Source organism: Acinonyx jubatus, chromosome C1 (assembly GCF_027475565.1).
Source record: "Acinonyx jubatus isolate Ajub_Pintada_27869175 chromosome C1, VMU_Ajub_asm_v1.0, whole genome shotgun sequence".
NCBI lineage: Eukaryota > Metazoa > Chordata > Mammalia > Carnivora > Felidae > Acinonyx > Acinonyx jubatus.
In genome coordinates, this window is record NC_069381.1 from 127,272,876 (window position 1) to 127,291,371 (window position 18,496).

The window sequence follows — 18,496 nt, forward strand, 5'->3', positions numbered from 1 at the left end:
CTAATAAGAAACTCAGTAATTAGCCATAGATGTTCTTGTCCCTAAATAGACCTTAAGCATTATTAATCAAATAGAAATTAGTTAAACAGTAAGGAGGTGTAGTGAGTTGAATAGTGCCCCACCCCCTGCCAAAATTCACGTGTACCCTGATGCACATCACTTGACCTTATTTGAAAATAAAAAATAAAAAGAATCTTGAGATAAAATCATCCTAGATTTGGAGTGGGCCCTAAAATCCAATGACTGATTTCCTTATAAGAAGAGAGAAGGGCACAGAGAAACAGAACAGAAGGCCGTGTGGAGACAGTGGCAGAGATTGGAGTTAGGCTGTCATGAGCCAAGAAACACAAGGAACCACCAGAAACTGGAAAAGGCAAGGGAAGATTCTCCCCTACAGCCTCCCAAGGGAGAGTGGCCCTGCCAGCTCCTTTGTGTTCTTTTTATTTTGGACTTCTGACCACAAGTGTGAGAGAAGAAAATTCTGTTGTTTTATGCCACCTAAAGTCTGCAGTACTTTGTTACAGTTGCCTGAGGAAACTGACACAGGAGTTTTATACTTGGCATTGATTTAAGTAGGAAGGCAGATTCCACAGACAGTTTGGTAAATTCTGCATATTAACACCGTATTGAAAATAAGCTCTCTAAGTGGGAAATCAGCACTCCCAACAAAAGCAAATATCACATTCCAACTGTATTTATGGTAGTTGAGTCTATGCCTCTTATTCCAAGAGATTCCTTTAAAAACTACTGTAGATGATGGATAACGCTTTGCCTCTTTTATAGGCAGATTTTATACACTATATAAATGTTAATTTAATAATTAATAAAAACTATGTTGAATCAATTCCTAAAAATCTGTATTATTAGTCACCTCCTTTAGGTCCTTAATAAAATAATGATATGTATTCACAGCCCTCAGTTTTATAGGATTTCATCTTGATACCTCATTATTTTATCAAACTACAGGTTGAGGAAGACACATTCTGCAGCTTTCCTTTAGGAGACAAGTTTTGAATCTACCTTTCCAGAAAGGTATTTCAAGGTTTCTGTCTCTAGAATTACTCCTTGCTATTATCCAGGGATAAAAACCATCAGCTACATTAACTGAGGCCCTGGGACAAAAGCTTGGGTCATTACTGGAAGGTATGTAGGCTCTTAAACTTCATTTTACAGACATTGTTTATTATTAATGTAATCATTTACACAGAAGGAAAATGAAGATGAAGGAAGTTAAGTGAATTGCTTTGGGTCACACAGATAGTAAATGGCAGAATCAGGAATTGAACCCAGTGTTTCTAAAATATCTAGTTCCAGGGCCGTGTACCATATAGCTTCCTTAAAAATGTGCTTAAACCTGTTTGCTTGATTACTCCCCTTCCTGAGTTCAGGAAGGGTGAACACCATGTTCCTCTTGAAAACAAAACAATTACTGAGTACCTATTTTTTGCCAGGCACTGTGAGAGTAAACCGTGGCTTATAATCCAGGCTCTGATAGTATACAGGCTGACTAAAATTTAATAACTCTTTAACTCATTTATATAGTCTAATGGAATAACAGGAGGTAACTTTTCTAAGTTTCTGCTCTTATGTTTGAGAAGTAGTTTGGTCCCGGGAGATGGGAGGGAGTGGAAAGGATGTAGCACAGCTTTTATAACTCTTCTCAAAGTCAGACTTAATGGGCTTACCTTTTTAGAGCAGACCCTGTAAGTGACTTATGCTTCCAAGCTCCCTCATTTTAGTCATCTTTCAGTAGGAAAACAAACCCATGATGCAATAAAATATGACTAAGTAAATAACCTAAAATTCTGCAGTGAAACCCCAAACACTGGCAGTGGGAAGCCATGATTAGCAATACATTTTTATCTGCCATTTCCTTTTACTAATCTTTAAAACTGTAGTAAAATACACATAAAATTTGCCATCTTAACCACTTCTAAGTGTACCATTCACAGATGTTAAGTGTATTCACATTACTGTGCAATGAATCTCCAAAACCTTTTAACCTTCAAACATGAAACTTTACATCCATGAAATGCCTCCTCCTTTTCCCCCATCCCACAGCCCTTGGCAACCACCAAGGGCTTCTTTCTGTTCCTATGAATTCGACTACTTTAAGCTACCTCAAATGAGTGGAATTATGTACTTTGTCTTTTTCTGACTGGTTTATCATTTAGCATAAAGTCTTCAAGTTTCGTCCATGCTGTAGCATGTGTCATTCCATTTCTTCTAATGGCTGAGTAATATTCCATTGTATACAAATTCCACATTTTCTTTATCTAGCCATTCATGGATGGACACTTGGGTTGCTTCTACCTCTTGACTTCACTGCTATGAACATGAGTATATACTCTGCCTAATATTTTTCTTTCTTTTTTTCTTTTTTTGTCTACTATTTTTCATCACAGTTTAAGCACTTCTATTTTTTTAAGGTTCTAAATTAATAGAACGTGTTGTATTTGGAATCTAAATCAGTGTTTTATTCTTAATGCAGCAACAAAAACAAACTATTTCTTCTTCATAGTTCAGAAAGTGCCATTGCATGCTTAATGTCTATGTAAAAATACTTCCTGCCCAAGAAATTTCCCATCATCCTCCCCAACTGCCACCAATATCTTTTCATTTTTTCTTCAGATTTTTCAACTCTTTAGAAGTGTTGGATAAAATTTCAGAGTTTAAAAGTTCAGAGCTGCTTTGAATGGAGTTGTGAGCTGGGCAGTATCAATTTCCCCGGAAGGGAAAGAAGAGCTCATGGAGCATGCACACTTCCAAATCTGTATGGCCCAGAGATTAATGTTCTGGATTTTTCTGATATGTTTCTTGATGGTGAAAATGCTAAATGTGTCTCATGGGGTCATTACTCATTTCTAAATTAACCAGCTTCATTATGTCTTGGGAATCAAAATTTCTGATTGAGTCTACCCTCTGCTGTTGTTGAATTATGATAACTTTAGAATGACTGCTCCTCTTTGGGATGATTTAATGATCTAATTCTCACTGTGGTAGTGGAGGCTTTAGGCTGGGAATACTGCATACTTATGTTGTGTCTTACTCTTCTAGACAATAAGAAGACAAAATTAATGTTCAGAAAATTTGGTCTTTCAAAAGACATGACTGTCAGCTATAGCTAATCATACAAACTGATTCTTCTTTTTTTTTTTTCTTTATATTGAAAGGCAAATACAAAAAGTGTTTCTAGTTAGGTGCTATTGTTTTTGAGACAAAAGATCTATGCTTTAGAAACTGGAGATGATATTGCACTAAGACCAGAGTTACCTGATGGGATGAGCAAGTTGTCATGAAAATAAAATGTTTCACTTTTTTTATTTTATTACAACTGTACCGCAACTAAGAAATCTTGATTTTTGGAAATATAAGTTCCTGTTGCTCATAAACACACATACACATATCTTATGCATACATTTTATATATATATTCATTTTACAGATGAGCAAACTGAAGCCCAGGCAGTTTATGGGACTTACCCAAATCCACACAGTCTATTAACATCAGTAGTGGAAGAACTTAAACTCTTGTTTCTCAGGCTATTTTAACTCATACTTCCTTTTGATAAACATAAAAGTTTTGTGAAGTTGCAAGGAGTTTTTGGGAGATAAACCTTCTCCACTTCCCCATCTTTCAGCCCCTGTAAAATCACTCATATGCTTAGAAGATAGTTTATTATGTACGTTTCTACACACTGATTAGGTTGAGCTTTTATTTTTCTGTGGTCAAAAAATATATATTTTTTAAATTCATATATTTTCCCCTGAGCCTCCTTCCATTACTCGCCAAACACCAGTTGGGAACCATTTATTTTTAATTAGAAATTTCTCTGACTACATTTAAAACATGATATTTATGTATTAATATTGAGATGATGGCTCCAACTTGTACAGACCACCTCTGAAGAATGTTACAAATGTGTGAACTATATAAGTATCCCAGCTGCTGCACTTTTTGTTTCCTCATTCATATCTGTCCCTCATCCAGCCTTGTGCTGGAAGTCTCTTCGGACTAAGACAGGTTAACGATAGGCCTTTATGTCAGTGTTCAGAAGTCTGTTGTTTAATTTCACCTATTTTTGAATTTCCCCATCTTCCTCCTATTATTGATTTCTAGTTTTATACCATTATGGTTAGAAAAGACACTTGATATGATCTCGATCTGCTCAAATTTGGTTAAGACTAGTTTTGTGAACTATCATATGATCTAATCCTGGAGAATGTTCAGTGTGGTGTGAGAAGAATGTGTATTCTGCCATTGTTGAATAGAATGTTCTGTACATGTCCATTAGGTCCATTTGGTCTACAGTGTTATTCAAGAACACTATTTCCTCATTTATTTTCTGTGTGGACGATCTATCCATTGTTGAAACTGTGGTATTAAAGTCCTTTACTATTATTGTACTGCTGTCTATGTCTCCCTTCAGTTCTGCTAGCATTTGGTTTATATATTCCAGTGCTTCAATGTTGGGTGTATATTATATTTACCCAATATATAATATTGGGTAATATCCTCTTAATGAGGATATTATATCCTCTTAATGAATTAAAAGGATATAATCCTCTTAATGAATTAACCCCTATATTATTAAAGGGGTTATATCCTCTTAATGATATATCCTCTTAATGAATTATATTCATTAATCTCTTATATCCTCTTAATGAGGATATAATGTTATATCCTCTTAATGAATTAACCCCTTTATCATTATACAGTGATCTTCTTTGTCTCTTGACTCCCTGATTTCAAATTATGTCACAAAACTATAATAATCAAAACAGTATGACCCTGGCATAAAAATATATAAAAATATACACATAGGCCAATGGAACAGACTAGAGAGCCCAGAAATAAACCCTCCTATATATATGGTCAACTAATATTTGAAAAGGGTATCAAAAATACACAATGAGGAAAGGAATGTCTTCAATAAATAGTATTGAGACAACTGGATATATACATGCAAATGAATGAAATTGGATTCTTATACCAAAAAAAAAAAAAATTTAACTCAAAATTGATTAAAGACTTAAATGCAAGACCTGAGACTGTAAAATCCCTGTAATAAAACAGAGAAAAAGTTCCTTGATATTGGTCTTGGCAATGATTTTTTTGGTTATGATACCAATAGTACAGGCAACAAAAACAAAAGTAAACATACGGGACTACATTAAACAAAAGCTTATGTGCAGCAAAGAAAACAACAAAATGAAAAAGTCAGCTTATGGAATGGTAGAAAATACATGCAAGCCATCTACTTGATAAAGTGTTAATATTTTGTTTTTCAAAGAAGGCAAATAGCCAAGTAAAAGAAAAAGTGATTAACATCACTAATTATCAGAGAAATAAAAATCAAAACCACAAAGAGATATAATCTCACACCTATTAAGATGGCTATTATCAAAAAGATAAGAGATAACAAATATTGGTAAGGGTGTGGAGGAAAAAAGAACCCTTGTGAACTACTGGTGGGAATGTAAATTCATACAGCCATTATGGAAAACGGTATGGAGGGCTTCAAAAAAATAAAAATAGAACTACCATATGGTCCAACTATCCCACCTCTCGGTATATACCCAAAGGAAATAAAATCAGTATCTCAAAGAGACATCTGTACTCCATGTCCACTGCAACATTACTCATAGTAGCCAAGATATAGAGAAACAAGCTGACTTTCTGTCAACAACTGAATGAGTAAAGAAAAGGTACGTGTACGCACATACACACACATATATATACACAACAGAATGTTATTCAGCCTTAAAAAGGAAGGAAATCCAGCCATTTGTGACAACCTGGATGAACCTGGAGGAGATTATGCTAAGTGAAATAAGCCAGATATGGAAAGACAAATACTGTACAATCTCATTTATATGTGGGATCTAAAAATGTCATATTCATGGAATCAGAGAATAGAATGGTAGGGGTTAGGGGGTGAAAATGGGGAGATGTTGACTTAAGGATACAAGGTTTCAGTTATAAAATGAAAGCTTTTGAGGATTTAATGTACAGCATAGTGACCATAGTTAATAATACTGTGATGTACAGTTGAAATTTGCTAAGAGAGTAGATCTTAAGTGATCTCACCAACCAAAAAAAAAAAAAACAAAAAACAAAAAACAAAAACTAATAGTAACTGTGAGGTGATAGATGTGTTAATTGTGGCAATCATTTCACAATGTGTGTATAATATTTAACCATCATGTTGTACGCTGTAAACAAAACAAAACAAAAATAAATATTATGCTTTGCTTTTTTTAAAAGCTTTTCTTATTCTTCTTAATAATCTGTGGAGCTGACCCCAAGGAACGTTTTGCACTGAGGTAAAGCTTACATAAATTCCAGACTATGCATTTTGAGAAATGGGATATCAGAAACTTGATTAGCTCTGCTTGGTCTTTGCATCAGAAAAGTAAACACTCGCTGTTGTTGAGAGATAAAGCCTGAAATCTCAGTGGCTTAACACATTGGTTTCATTTTGTAAAACCAACCCACAGCAGGTGTGGAGATGAGAGTGGAATCTATGTTTGTATTTGTCAGCTTGGGCTACCATAACAAACACCACAGATTGGGTGGCATCAACAACAGAAATTTATTTGCCCAAAGTTCTGGAGGCGGGAAGCCCATGATCCAGGTGCCCACGGGTTGGTTTCTGGTGGCGGCCTCTGTCTGCTCTGTAAAAGGTGGACTTCCTGCTGCCTCCTCACATGGCCTTTCCTCTGTGCATGCTCAAAAGAGAAAGAGTGCAAGCAAACTCTGGTGTCCTTTCCTCTTCTTATAAGGACACCAAGCCTATCAACTTCATTTAACTTTAATTATCTCCTTAAAGGCCCTATTTCCAAATATAGACACATTGGACAAAATATGTCAAAATATGTATTTTCAGAGAAGGACAATAATTGAGTCCATAACCATGGTACACACAGTCTTTCAGAGATCTAGGCTAAATGAAGATTCACTGTCTTCAGCATGGACCTTCCAAGGTCTCCCTGAGTGTCAACATTCAGCAGCAACAAGGAAAGAGAAAGAGTATTGGCACAAGAGGGTAAAGGGGGACACTCATCATTTCTACAGAGGTCTGACTGGTGACGCAATCATATGTCACCTAACTGCAAAAGGGATTGGGAAATGTCTAGAGTGTGGCCAGTGTAAAATAAATGGGTTTGGTGAATAGCTCTCCAATCTGTACCATAGCCCTTGATGCTCCTAGACATGGTAAAAAAAAAAAAAAAAAAAAAAAAAAAAAAAAAAAGTACCTTTTCTGAGCTCTTCCAAAATGTTCTCTAGCTCACGTTAATTTCAAATTTTTCCCCAAATTCTCCTACTTGCTTTCACCTATGGAGCTATACATAACTCCAAAATTGCATGAATAATGCATTCAGATACGGAAGAGAGAGTATAAGGCCACATTCAGCTTATGTTTTAGATATAAAGAATGAAGGAATAGCCAGTGTGGATCAGTTTGAGAACGTTTATGCGGTGAATGGGAAGAGCTTCAACCACTTTAAATCTGAGAAGTCTTGAAGCCCTCACACTGCACATGCAGAGTCATGTGATTTGTGTGCAGTATCTCTGTGCGTACAAGAAAAGAGAAGAAGTTCTGTATGTATTTCATGTTTTCTATAATGGTAAGAATGGATAGCAAGAGAAGTAGGATAAAACCCTAGAAAAAGAAGCAATCCAAAGCACAGACGTTTCCTTTCACTTCCTCTACCATCTTTCCAAGAAATCCCATGTAAACCTTAAGCACACTTCAAAACCATGGTTTAGACAGGTTTATCTCCCAAGCACTAAAACCCTATACCATTCCCCCATGCTACTGCACTGGGGTCCTTTTAGGGCACTATTCTCAGCATAAGATATTGAGTGGGTCAAGTGTGTAGGGGACCTCCCAGGGCCACTATGATGAGGTGAGAATCCCGGTCTCCTGGACAAGAAAGCAAGCCAGTCTTAATGTGGAAGCAGGATGGGCTGGGTGGGGCATTCATTCCTTGGTGAGAAATTGCTAAGAACACATTTCTCCCTTTTAATTAATTCTCCTAGTAGAATTAAACTCAGTACTTTTTTGCTCTTTGTAAAGGTACAAATGAAGGTCCAATGTTTTCAAAGCAATCTGGGTTTAATAAACTAAAAATTAATTTTTTTAATTTCTTGAAAACACTAAAATCTCATTGCCATTCTTTTTTCTTTTTTCCACACACTCCTCCTTACTGTACTTTCAAAGTAAGCCTTTTTCATTACTCTGAAGTGCTTTTGTCTTTAGGTTGTCAGTAAAAACAAGCTGGCCTCTTTGACTCAGTTCATTGAGATATGAGTGCACTGAAACGCGTCCAACGGGCCATTGCCAAAGTTGCTGTTTTACAATTTATATCTGAGCCAGAAGAGTCCAAGGAGAATTCCACTTGTGTAGGTTGCATAAGAGCTGGCAAACAAAGCTGAACTGGATAAGAGTTTAAAGAAAATAAGACAAGCATAATATGCGATCGAGGCCACAGATACTGTAGTACAGAGAGTGAGACCGTGACAAGGTGAAAAGAGGCTGCAAATTTATTAAGTGGTTCAATCCTTCCTGAGAGCTCTCTGCCATATCTCCTTCGCACAGGTGCAGATTTTGCCTTTATTTTTATAAAGATTAGAGCAAGAAAGAAGCTGCTTTGAAAACAGGAGGAAAAGCCAGTTTCAGAGCACTGGTTTTAGTATAATCTATGGTACCGGTTATGGAATATGCATCATCTTATTCTCACGTCGTGCCATGTATATAGTAGAAGCTTAAAAATGTCTACTGCATTGAATTGTTAAGCTCTGTTCCCTTCTAAGTAAACCAATACCACATGGTGCTTGCTACCTCTTGAGTAATCAATATTTTTGTGGTTTCTTCGTTTCAAAAAAGCTCAAACATTAACTCATTTGTGGGGGTACTGCCTACACTCATCTGGTTATGCCACATTAAACTTCAGAACTACTAGAAGGCAACTGTTCTTCCTTTATGTCCCCCGCAGGTCCCAATAAGAGTCCCCAAAGACAAAAGTCACATGGAATCCCCACCATTTATTATAGTTATTTTCCTTCAAGTAGAAAGCACCAGATGTTTCTATATTCAGAAAAAAAAAAAAAGAAAGAAAGAAAGAAAAGAAAATCATGAGTCATCATGAGAAGACCATGGATTTTGGATTCAGACCAATCTATATTCCATTCTATACTCACTCGTAGCTATGAAACTATGGATAAGTAGCATGATCTTTCCTAGTCTGTTTTATCATCTGAACAATAGTGATTCTTACTTAAAGGAATGTTCTAGGAATTCTGTGAGAAAACACATGTACAGTAGGGTTGCAAATGTACTCCTAGTCAAACACAGGTGAAGAAATGTAGCTTCCTGGTGTTCTGTAGTTGGTCTACTCTTTGTAAATTCACACTCTAGTTGATAGTGAAGGCAATCATGTGATCTTTGTCTGATCCAGGAACTGAAAGTTATTTCAGTCATAGAATCTGTTCTAGACGCTGCTCAGACTTTTAGATTCCCCTTTCCCTAATCTTCCCTGAGAAGTCACCGGGCATATAAGGGGGTTTACTCTGTCCTTTTGGTGGAGGGAATGGGGGGCAGGCTTAGTTCAGGCAGGGTCCCCTATGCTTTCTGTTGCTTGCTATGGACAGATTGGCCTACCTTCCCCAATACTGGCAATTGCTGGGCTGTGACTAGTTCTCCCTATTCTTTTTATATATTTTTTAAGTTTATTTATTTATTTTAAGAGATGGAGAGAGAATGAGAACATGAGTGGAGGAGGGGCAGAGAGAGAGGGAGACAGAAAATCCTAAGGAGGATCTGCACTGTTAGTGCAGAGTCTGATGCCGGGTTTGAACCCATGAATCATGAGATCATGACCTGAGCCAAAATCAAGAGTCCAATGCTCAACTGATGGAGCCACTCAGGTGCCCCTCCCTATTCTTTTTGGAATGAAACACTGGCACCCACTGCTGGAGTCCATGGCTCCAGGCATTCAAGTGCTCCCCAATTCTATTATCACTTTCTCCTGTTCACTGTGACCCTGTCTTTGCAAAGTTGCTCTACTCCTTTCTCAACACTTCCTCCCCATCTAGGGCACATGGGGACTTCTGGATTCTTGTCATACCAAATGCAGACAAAGAGGAACCAGGCCCATATCTCAGGCTCGCGCATCTGAATCTACCTGCAGTATCCCCCAGCCCCACAGGATTTCTTCACTGCCACACGGGGTCTGGCTTTGGCTGAAGTACAAGCCATTTTAGGAGTCTGCAGCCTCCCCAACAGTCTGTCCTGGAAAATAAGCTATTCCTTTGATATTTACATGCTGTCTCACACTCATTTCTATGTTCCTAAAAGACTTCTGCATTTGATGTATAGGATTCTTAGGTGGGGAATTAGAAGTAAGAGCGTTTTTGCTTTACTGCTATATTTTATCTTCTCCTTTTAGGATCCCTTAAGGCAAGAAGGGGTGAGCTTTTTCCTTTTTTTTTTTTTTTTTACTTTTCCTTTCTGAAAAGAACTTGTCCTGTATCATTTTCTCCTCATTCCTAATTTCCTTTAAGACTCCAGTGTCATGTTCAGTCCAAATGGTGGGAGCGGGTGCAAGAAATCAGTCCACCTACAAGAGAAACTAAGTAGGAAAGGATCTCCAAAGCCTTAAAATTGTTACAGATAAAAAACACTTGGGGCAAAGCCTGGAATCTTCTTGAATTCACAATAGGTAAATAATCCATACTATATGGTCATTTCTGTGCATAATTTAAGTTATTATGCTTTGGATTGGTGAATCCTAAACATCTTGTGTGACAAACACCAGACTCGATAATACCACTCTACATCTCTAGGCATCTTTATGATGGTTGCACCACAACCCTAAGTAACTAATCCTAGTATTAACCAGCAGCTACTCTTAGGAAAGTTCTCCAGAAATTCACTTGGATTCCAAACACCTAATGCCAAAGACAAAGTGTGTGCTTCTCTCATCCTGTTTATTTGTGGATGGTTTTCAGTGATTAGGAAAAGAACCAAACTGTAAATGCAGCTTGTCAACCCCAACAATGTGGCTTTTCAACTTTTGGCTGATCAAAACATGAAAAGGTAAAATTTGACTACTTTTTGTATAAATATAAGTGCATATTTTCACAGCTTTGCTTCCAGACTTAAGCTCCCCCAGCTGATTATTAATTGCCAGGAAATGTCTGCCCAGTCTATCACAGGGTCTTAATTAAGCAAATTCACAGAAATTATAAGGGGGCGGAGGCCCATGGAATTCAGCAGGTGTAATGAATTCTAAAGAAGCAGTAGTTAGAGATTTCCCAGGGTGTGCTAATAATACACACAAGTTGGAGGACAATAGAATTAAGAATTCTTTTTTCTCCTTTCTACCAATCTCCTCCCTTTTTAAAAGATACTAACTACTCAATCTTTAACCCTCAATTCAGTGCCTCTTCTTTCCAGGGAATTTCTTAGTCTCCCTTTTCTGCACTCGATTAGGCTGCATTAAGTGACCCTTCTCTGCACTCCGACTGGTAAACAGCATTGCTTATTGTTCTAACCACACTCTGCTTTATCTGTTACATGTTTGTCTCCCCACAAAAGTCTGTGGCTTTGCCTGGTCCATGCCTTATTCATCAAAATACCTCCTGAATGATATCAAATGTCCAGTCCACAGCTAACTCTCAAAACTTGTGTTGGTTAAATAGAACGTACAAAAATCACCATTTTGAGCTATCCAGAGCACTTTAGAGAGCAAGAGAGCAGAAGGAGTTATTTATTTTTACATTTTAAATATTATGCTTATGAGTGGAGCCCACAGTGAGCAATCCTTTAGTTAATTTACTACCTATTTTTGCCAAGCTGGGAGAGAAAACATTTTTGGATCATATTCCCTGTGAGCTGCTGTGTTTTCCATAATTCATTCCTCCGAGGGCTTTACCAGGGGGCGGGGGCAGGGAGGGGCCCACCGGTAAACAGCAGATGCCCAGCAGGCCCAAGGCATGTCTGACACACGGATGATGAAGGGGAAGGGAGAACAGGAGCAGCAGCTCCTGGGATGACATATTTAGGAGCCTGAGGAGGTGTATTGCTTTAAAATTACTGATCATAAGAAATAGTCCCTGCAAATGGTGTGTGGTATGTGCCCTTCTGTCCACACTAATTCAGGTGGTAAGCACAGGGAAACAGAATTCTTCTTGTTGAAGCTCATAGAAATGTCAAGAGTGAAAAGGATAGGGCCGTTAGAATTCCTTTGCAATCTGAAGCTCTCGCTTGAAGATGAGACAGGAGGAAGGAGCTAAGAGTGAACAGAGGGGCAACACGCAGGAATAATATGTGGTTCAATACTTGCTTAAAGTAAGGGGGATGAAATATTCCCTACCTTAGAAAAAGTCAAGTGATCACTTTTCTGAGGTCGTGCCCTTCCCAGAAGAGAGATTTCTGGGCAGTAGATGAGCACTTTCTCCAAGAAACTGAGGGTTTGACTTTCTTAATCCTGCAAAAGAAGAAAAGTAAAATGCAGTCACTGATGTTTAAAGACGGAAAGGGGAGTCAGCAGTCACTGACTGCAGAACTGTTCATTACAATGACGTTCCTGGATTACATCCTAAGGAAAGGCACTGGCCCTGTTCAAGGAGGACCCATTTGGTTAATAATTATTGAATTTCCATTCACTTTGGAATTCAAAACAGCAAAGTGTAATAGCCACACATTATGAGCAAGGTAGTTAGGGGGTACAAGAAGCAAGAGACATTCTCTGTCCCAAATGACTTTAAGGGCTTGTTGTGAAGATTGTATAAATACATATAAGTGACCAAACAACAGAATATATGCTTGGCATAGAGTGGGCAACAGGTTAATACTGGCATGGATTTCTGTTGAGTGATGAAGTTTGTGGTCTATGTACTAGATTCTACTAGATTTTAAGTACATAATTTTATCCCAGCTATGCTCATCCCAGACAAATAGTGAGGCCTGGGCTTGGCAATGCCCCCTCCTCAGGCCTGCACACTGAGCCCCTGTGTTTGCTCTTCTCAGGGACTGCTGCCCTTTGGTCTCCTGGGGCTTTTTTCAGGCCCGACCCCCTCACTCTGCCCTTCTCTGCTAGCCTGTGTGACTGTGAAAGTACATACTAATATACATGAGGGGAATATGGGATGATTTTTGTATTTAGATTTTGTATTTAGACAAGAAAGAGATGGATTAGCTCTAACACAGAAGATGCTGCACTTGGAGTCAGAGGTGCAAAGTGTGACCCACGTCTGTCTCTTACAAGCATGTCCCCTTGGGTAGCTCACTGACATACCCAGCCCAAATATCCTCATCTTCACAGGGATCCCAACTGTAGAGAAGGTCACAGTGTGGGCCCACCAGGAATGGAAAGTATTGAGTCCATTAAATGCCTGGAAATACACATGTTCCTGGAAGTCCTTCATGGGTGAGTACAAGAAAAAGTAAGTAAAACATAGGTTATAGCCAATTTTTTAACCTCATTTATGAGTCCTGTGAAAACTGGGAAAATTCAGACTACATATAACAGGAAAGTATGTCATTTTCCTTATAAGGTTTTATGAGTGTCAGCCACCAACCACAGTATCCAAAAGTGTCTAATTGCACTGCCCAAACATTTCTTGAAGCTGCTACTTTGCAACTGAAATTATTTAGTAAAAAAAAAGGGGGGGGGAGCACCTGGGTGGCTCAGTCCGTTAAGCGTCGGACTTTGGCTCAGGTCATGAACTCGTGGTTTGTGAGTTCAAGCCCTGCATCAGGCTCTGTGCTGACACCTTGGAGCCTGTTTCGGATTCTGTGTCTCCCTCTGTCTCTGCCCCTCCCCTGCTCATGCTCTATCTGTCTCTCCCTCTCAAAAATAAGTAAAATATTAAAAATAATAATAATAATAAAATGTTGATAGTAAAACTAGAAGGCTTAGGTCAGAGGCAAGTAATTCAGGGGTTGTATTCTTGTTTTTTTTTTAATTTTTTTTTGTTTTATTTATTTATTTTGAGAGAGAGAGAGAGAGAGAGAATGAGCAGAGGAGGGACAGACAGAGGAGAGAGAGAATCTCAAGCAGGCTCCACACTGTCAGTGCAGAGCCTGATGTGGGTCTCGAACTCACAAACTGTTAGATCATGACCTGAGCTGAAATCAAGAATCGGGCACTTAACCCACTGAGCCAGCCAGGTGCCCCGGGGGGTTGTATTCTTAATACGAAGGCAATAGTCACACATTCTGTATTTCCTCTGGGGTCACTCCAGCTGCCAGCTTTCAGTACCTTGAGCCACTGACTCCAGCTCATTGATCTCCATGTCCTCCACAGCAGCTAATAAAGTGGCTTATTGCACCAGAAGTTCAATATAGATGTGCCAAATAAAAGATGAATAAAATTATAATTAGAAGTTCATGACGGCAAGGAGCCGCAACGCTAATGCAGGCGATACTGTGTTTACCGAGGAATTGTTGAGGAGCCCACCATTGGGAAATGCTATGCTCATGGGGTACACCGTTAATTAATGAACAGCCAAGTGCTGAGTTCAGGAACGAGAAGAGACAATTATAGCTCTGCTGCTGGCGAAGCAGCTCTTTCCCTGACATGTAAGCCCTGCATAAAGCCTTGGAAATTTCCATGTTAATAAAAACAACCCTGGAGAATCACAGGAGACAGGGGAATCTGCTTTTTATCCCTGACAGTGTGGTTGTCTCCTAAAATGAGGTTTTGCCAGCCTAATGCAAAATTCTGGTTGCAGGTTTCGTTTACATTCGCAGGCCACCTCTTAGTGCTCTGTAAAGGAGATCAGAGAGAGGTTGTGGATATTAAACTCCTACCAGGCCTCCTCTCATGCTGAGTATAATTAGATTTTAGTCTGAGGTCAGAGGGAAATGGGTAATTGGGGCAAATTGCTATCAAGCCAGGCACTTTCTCATATGACTTAGATTCTGAACTCCAATGAACTTGACCTGTCTTGCACAGTCCTGCCTCTGCTGGGTCTCTCCTGTCACTCCTGGCGTCTTCCTCATTACTAACGGCCCTCTGCACACAGCAGGCCTCTTTGGGATCTCTCAGTCATTATTTATGTTCTTGATAGACCCTCTTACTCTTTCCCCCTTAGATCTCTGGCTAAAGATTCCCGTTTTCAGTAGTCCGCAATACTTTGCAACTCTAAGAGAAACGCCCTTACTTAATAGTTCTTTGTGGATTGGCAAGAACTGGACCCCAGCAGGATAGTTTTTCTGGTTGACATCAAGGATTCAGTCAGAGCCGAGCTGGGTAATTGAAAGCATTTTTGTTTAAAAATTGTGCATGGAGAGTTCAATCGAGATAACTATGATTCATCCATGTGCTGAAGACAGTCACCTAAGTGCGTTTGAAACCTGAAGGGGGAAAAGAAGATACAGTATGCAACCCTCTTTGTCTCTATACAATGTCAAAGATTCTCAGGAGGTTTGGTGTCCTTGTCGATACCCTTTTCCAGGGGCTAACGGTGAGTGTGAGGGAGGACAGCCAGAGCTAACTCAGCGACACTCTGCAGTCCTGGGACTCCAAGCCAATAAGAAGCCAGGACTGGTCCACGTGCAGTATGGAGAGGTGACTGGGTGTTCTAGCAAAGCAGAGGACATATCCTGTAGGAAGAGGGAACCACTCCTGGGAACCAGGGATTAGGGACAAGGACAACAAGACCAGAGTAAATGTCCTAAACTAAAGCAATCAAGCAAGAGGACTTAATAATCAATACAATGTTGTCTTTTTTAGTTTCCATTACTGCTGTAACAAATTACTACAAATTTAGGGGCTTAAAACAATGTGCATTTATTATCTCACAGTTCTGGAGGCCAGAAGTACAAAATGCATCTCGCTGGGCTAAAAATCAAAGTGTTGGCGGGTTGCCTTCCTTTCTGGAGGATCTAGGGTGGCATCCACGCTCTTGCCTTTTCCAGCTTCTAGAAGCTTCTTTGACTCGCCCTTCAATCAAATGTTTCTCATGATGTCGTTTCTTTGGTTCTGACTCTTCTGCTTCCTTCTCCCACTGTTTTGAAATATTCTGGACATCCTGTGTTGCCTTACTTCCAGAACACTGACTAGCAGTCAGAAGCTATACCCCATGGCAACAGTGAAGTCCTCTCTAGAGAGATGGAAAAGTCCCAGAAAATCTGTCTACATGTTGTCAGTAAAGGAAGGCTCGGTGAAAAAGCCAAACTTGGTAGCAATGCACCCCAAGCGAAACCCAAAGAAACTCAGTATTAGGAGCTCAGTATCCATGGGTGTTACAAACATGCAGACATTTATATAAACTGTTTTCATTCCCTAACCCTCAGAGAACCTGGTGTCTAGATCCATCACACTCTTACTCATTTCTTCCCAGAGTTATCCTCCTGAGATGTGAGAAAGCGGCATTATGTATTCTAGCAGCTGTCAACCAATAGAATACCCAGAATACATAACTGAAACGTAAAGTGTCTGATCTGAAGGCCAAAGTATGGTGACACTCACATGCACTTAAACAGATATAATACACATTATTTTAACAGGAGTAAAATGAGGAGTTGGTGAGAACACAGGAAAACGGAATGCAGAGTGGTGACACAGAGGAGAGAAACACTGTATCTCTCGGGGAGAGTTTTAGAAGCCTTCCCAGAAGGAGGAATCTTTGAACAAGGAGTTTCTGAAAGAAACATGTAGATAGTATGGTTGAATTCCCATATCAGGAATTCGTATCAGGAAATCGTAAAATCGTCTGTTGTTCTCAGGAAATAAAAAGAAGTTACGAGCGATGGAATGTTGGCCCTGAGAAGAAATATTTCTTCACTCTCAGAATCAAGATGCACAGCAGCTATGCGCCTAGACCATGATGTTGTTTCAGAAAAATACAGTTGTTTACTTCTTAAAATGTTTTAGGCTGTCCATTTTCATTGTCTTCCTCACTGTGACTCTGTCTGCCCACCTGTTACTTCCTCTTTCCTTAACTACTTTGGTTCCTGTATGTCTTCCATTACTCAGTAATTCAGTAGAGATACGAGGCTTACTGAATCAAAAGGAAACAGGAGTGATGTAAACATATGTGATGGGAGCTGCAGTTTTAATCCATATCTACTGCTATCAGAAATCTTGGTGGATTTCAGCTTTGGCTGTGAGTTTTGTAAGAAATCATTAAAATGTAGATATTTATAGCTAGATGACTATATCTATATCTATATCTATATCTATATCTATATCTATATATATATCTAGATATGTTATAACATTGAACAAGGTTACATGGCTCTTAACCCTTGCACTCCAAAAACTTAGATCTCAGGTACACCATGTCAGCGTTCCTTTTATTCTGCTTCAGCCCTGCCGAAATCAAGAATCAAGTTTCTCGCTTCAGTGGAAACAGGGTCACAAGCCACCAGGTGGCAGTGGTTGTTAAAAGTGTTTACAAATCAAGAATATTCTGTACTCACTGCACCTCTTTTCATTCTGGCCATATGTGAAGAACTTTTACATGTTCTAAAGGTTCATCTAAAACACCATCCAGACATTCTTTTCTATGGGCAAGGCCATTCTCTTGATTTCCTAAGTTTGGAATTTTAAATTATATTATACCCTTCTAATTCCTTAATAGTTATTATCCATTAATCTTTACTTCTTGAGAAAACACTTTTTATTTTATAAAGCATCTCAAATACTCCCAATGGATTCTTTTTTTTTTTTTTAGTGTTTATTATTTTTGAAAGAGAGTTGGGGAGGGGCCAGAGAGAGAGAGGAAGACAGAGAATCTGAAGCAAACTCCTCGCTGAGAGTGGAAAGCCCAATGGGGGGCTCAAACTCATGAACCCTAGGATTAAGACCCGAGATGAAGTCAGACACTCAATCGACTGAGCCACTCGGGCACCCCCTCACAACAGCTTCTTAACTACTGAGCAGAATCCAAGCATTTCAGGCTAATAATCAGGACTCGAACAATCCATGCCAATCTACTTTTTATATGACCATGGAATCATATGGTATAGTGTTTAGAAGATGCTTAATAGAATTTGTCTTTGATATTTGTATGTAATGATAAATACACAAGTTTATACAAATGAAAATATAAGAGATATTGTCCTTCAACCATTTTAATTACTGCTGGCTCTCTGCAAATAATATACCCAAAGCAAGAAGTCATTCAAAGGATACAAGCCACTGAAGTATAAATATTATTTAAGATTTCATTATCACCTCAAAGTTTAACCACAGACCCATGCTAGAAGACTGTACATCCCCCTGTGATAAGAACTAGCCCTTTCTTCCATCAGATAAACTAGTTCAGTTCATTCATATCAGGAAACAAGCTTAACAACTGATTTAAAATTACATGGACAGTATTGGTAATAATAATTTCATCTTGCATGCACAGAATGATTTATAAGTACATGATTTTATTTATTATACCACTTGAATTTATTATATCATTTGAGATATCATATGTAGTTGACAGAAAAGTATTAGTTGTTCTATCTTACAGAAAAGGGAATTTA

At 38.8% G+C, this 18,496-nt stretch overlaps 1 long non-coding RNA gene across 1 annotated transcript in view; it reads right to left on the reverse strand.

Moving 5' to 3' along the window:
• Window positions 1-10,872: 10,872 nt before the first annotated feature.
• The window catches only part of LOC128314016 (uncharacterized), a 142,593-nt gene continuing 134,969 nt past the window's right edge, over window positions 10,873-18,496 (reverse strand). Inside the window, exon 3 of the long non-coding RNA XR_008295301.1 lies at window positions 10,873-12,497. This is a non-coding gene — a long non-coding RNA (uncharacterized LOC128314016). The remainder of the gene's footprint in view (window positions 12,498-18,496) is intronic.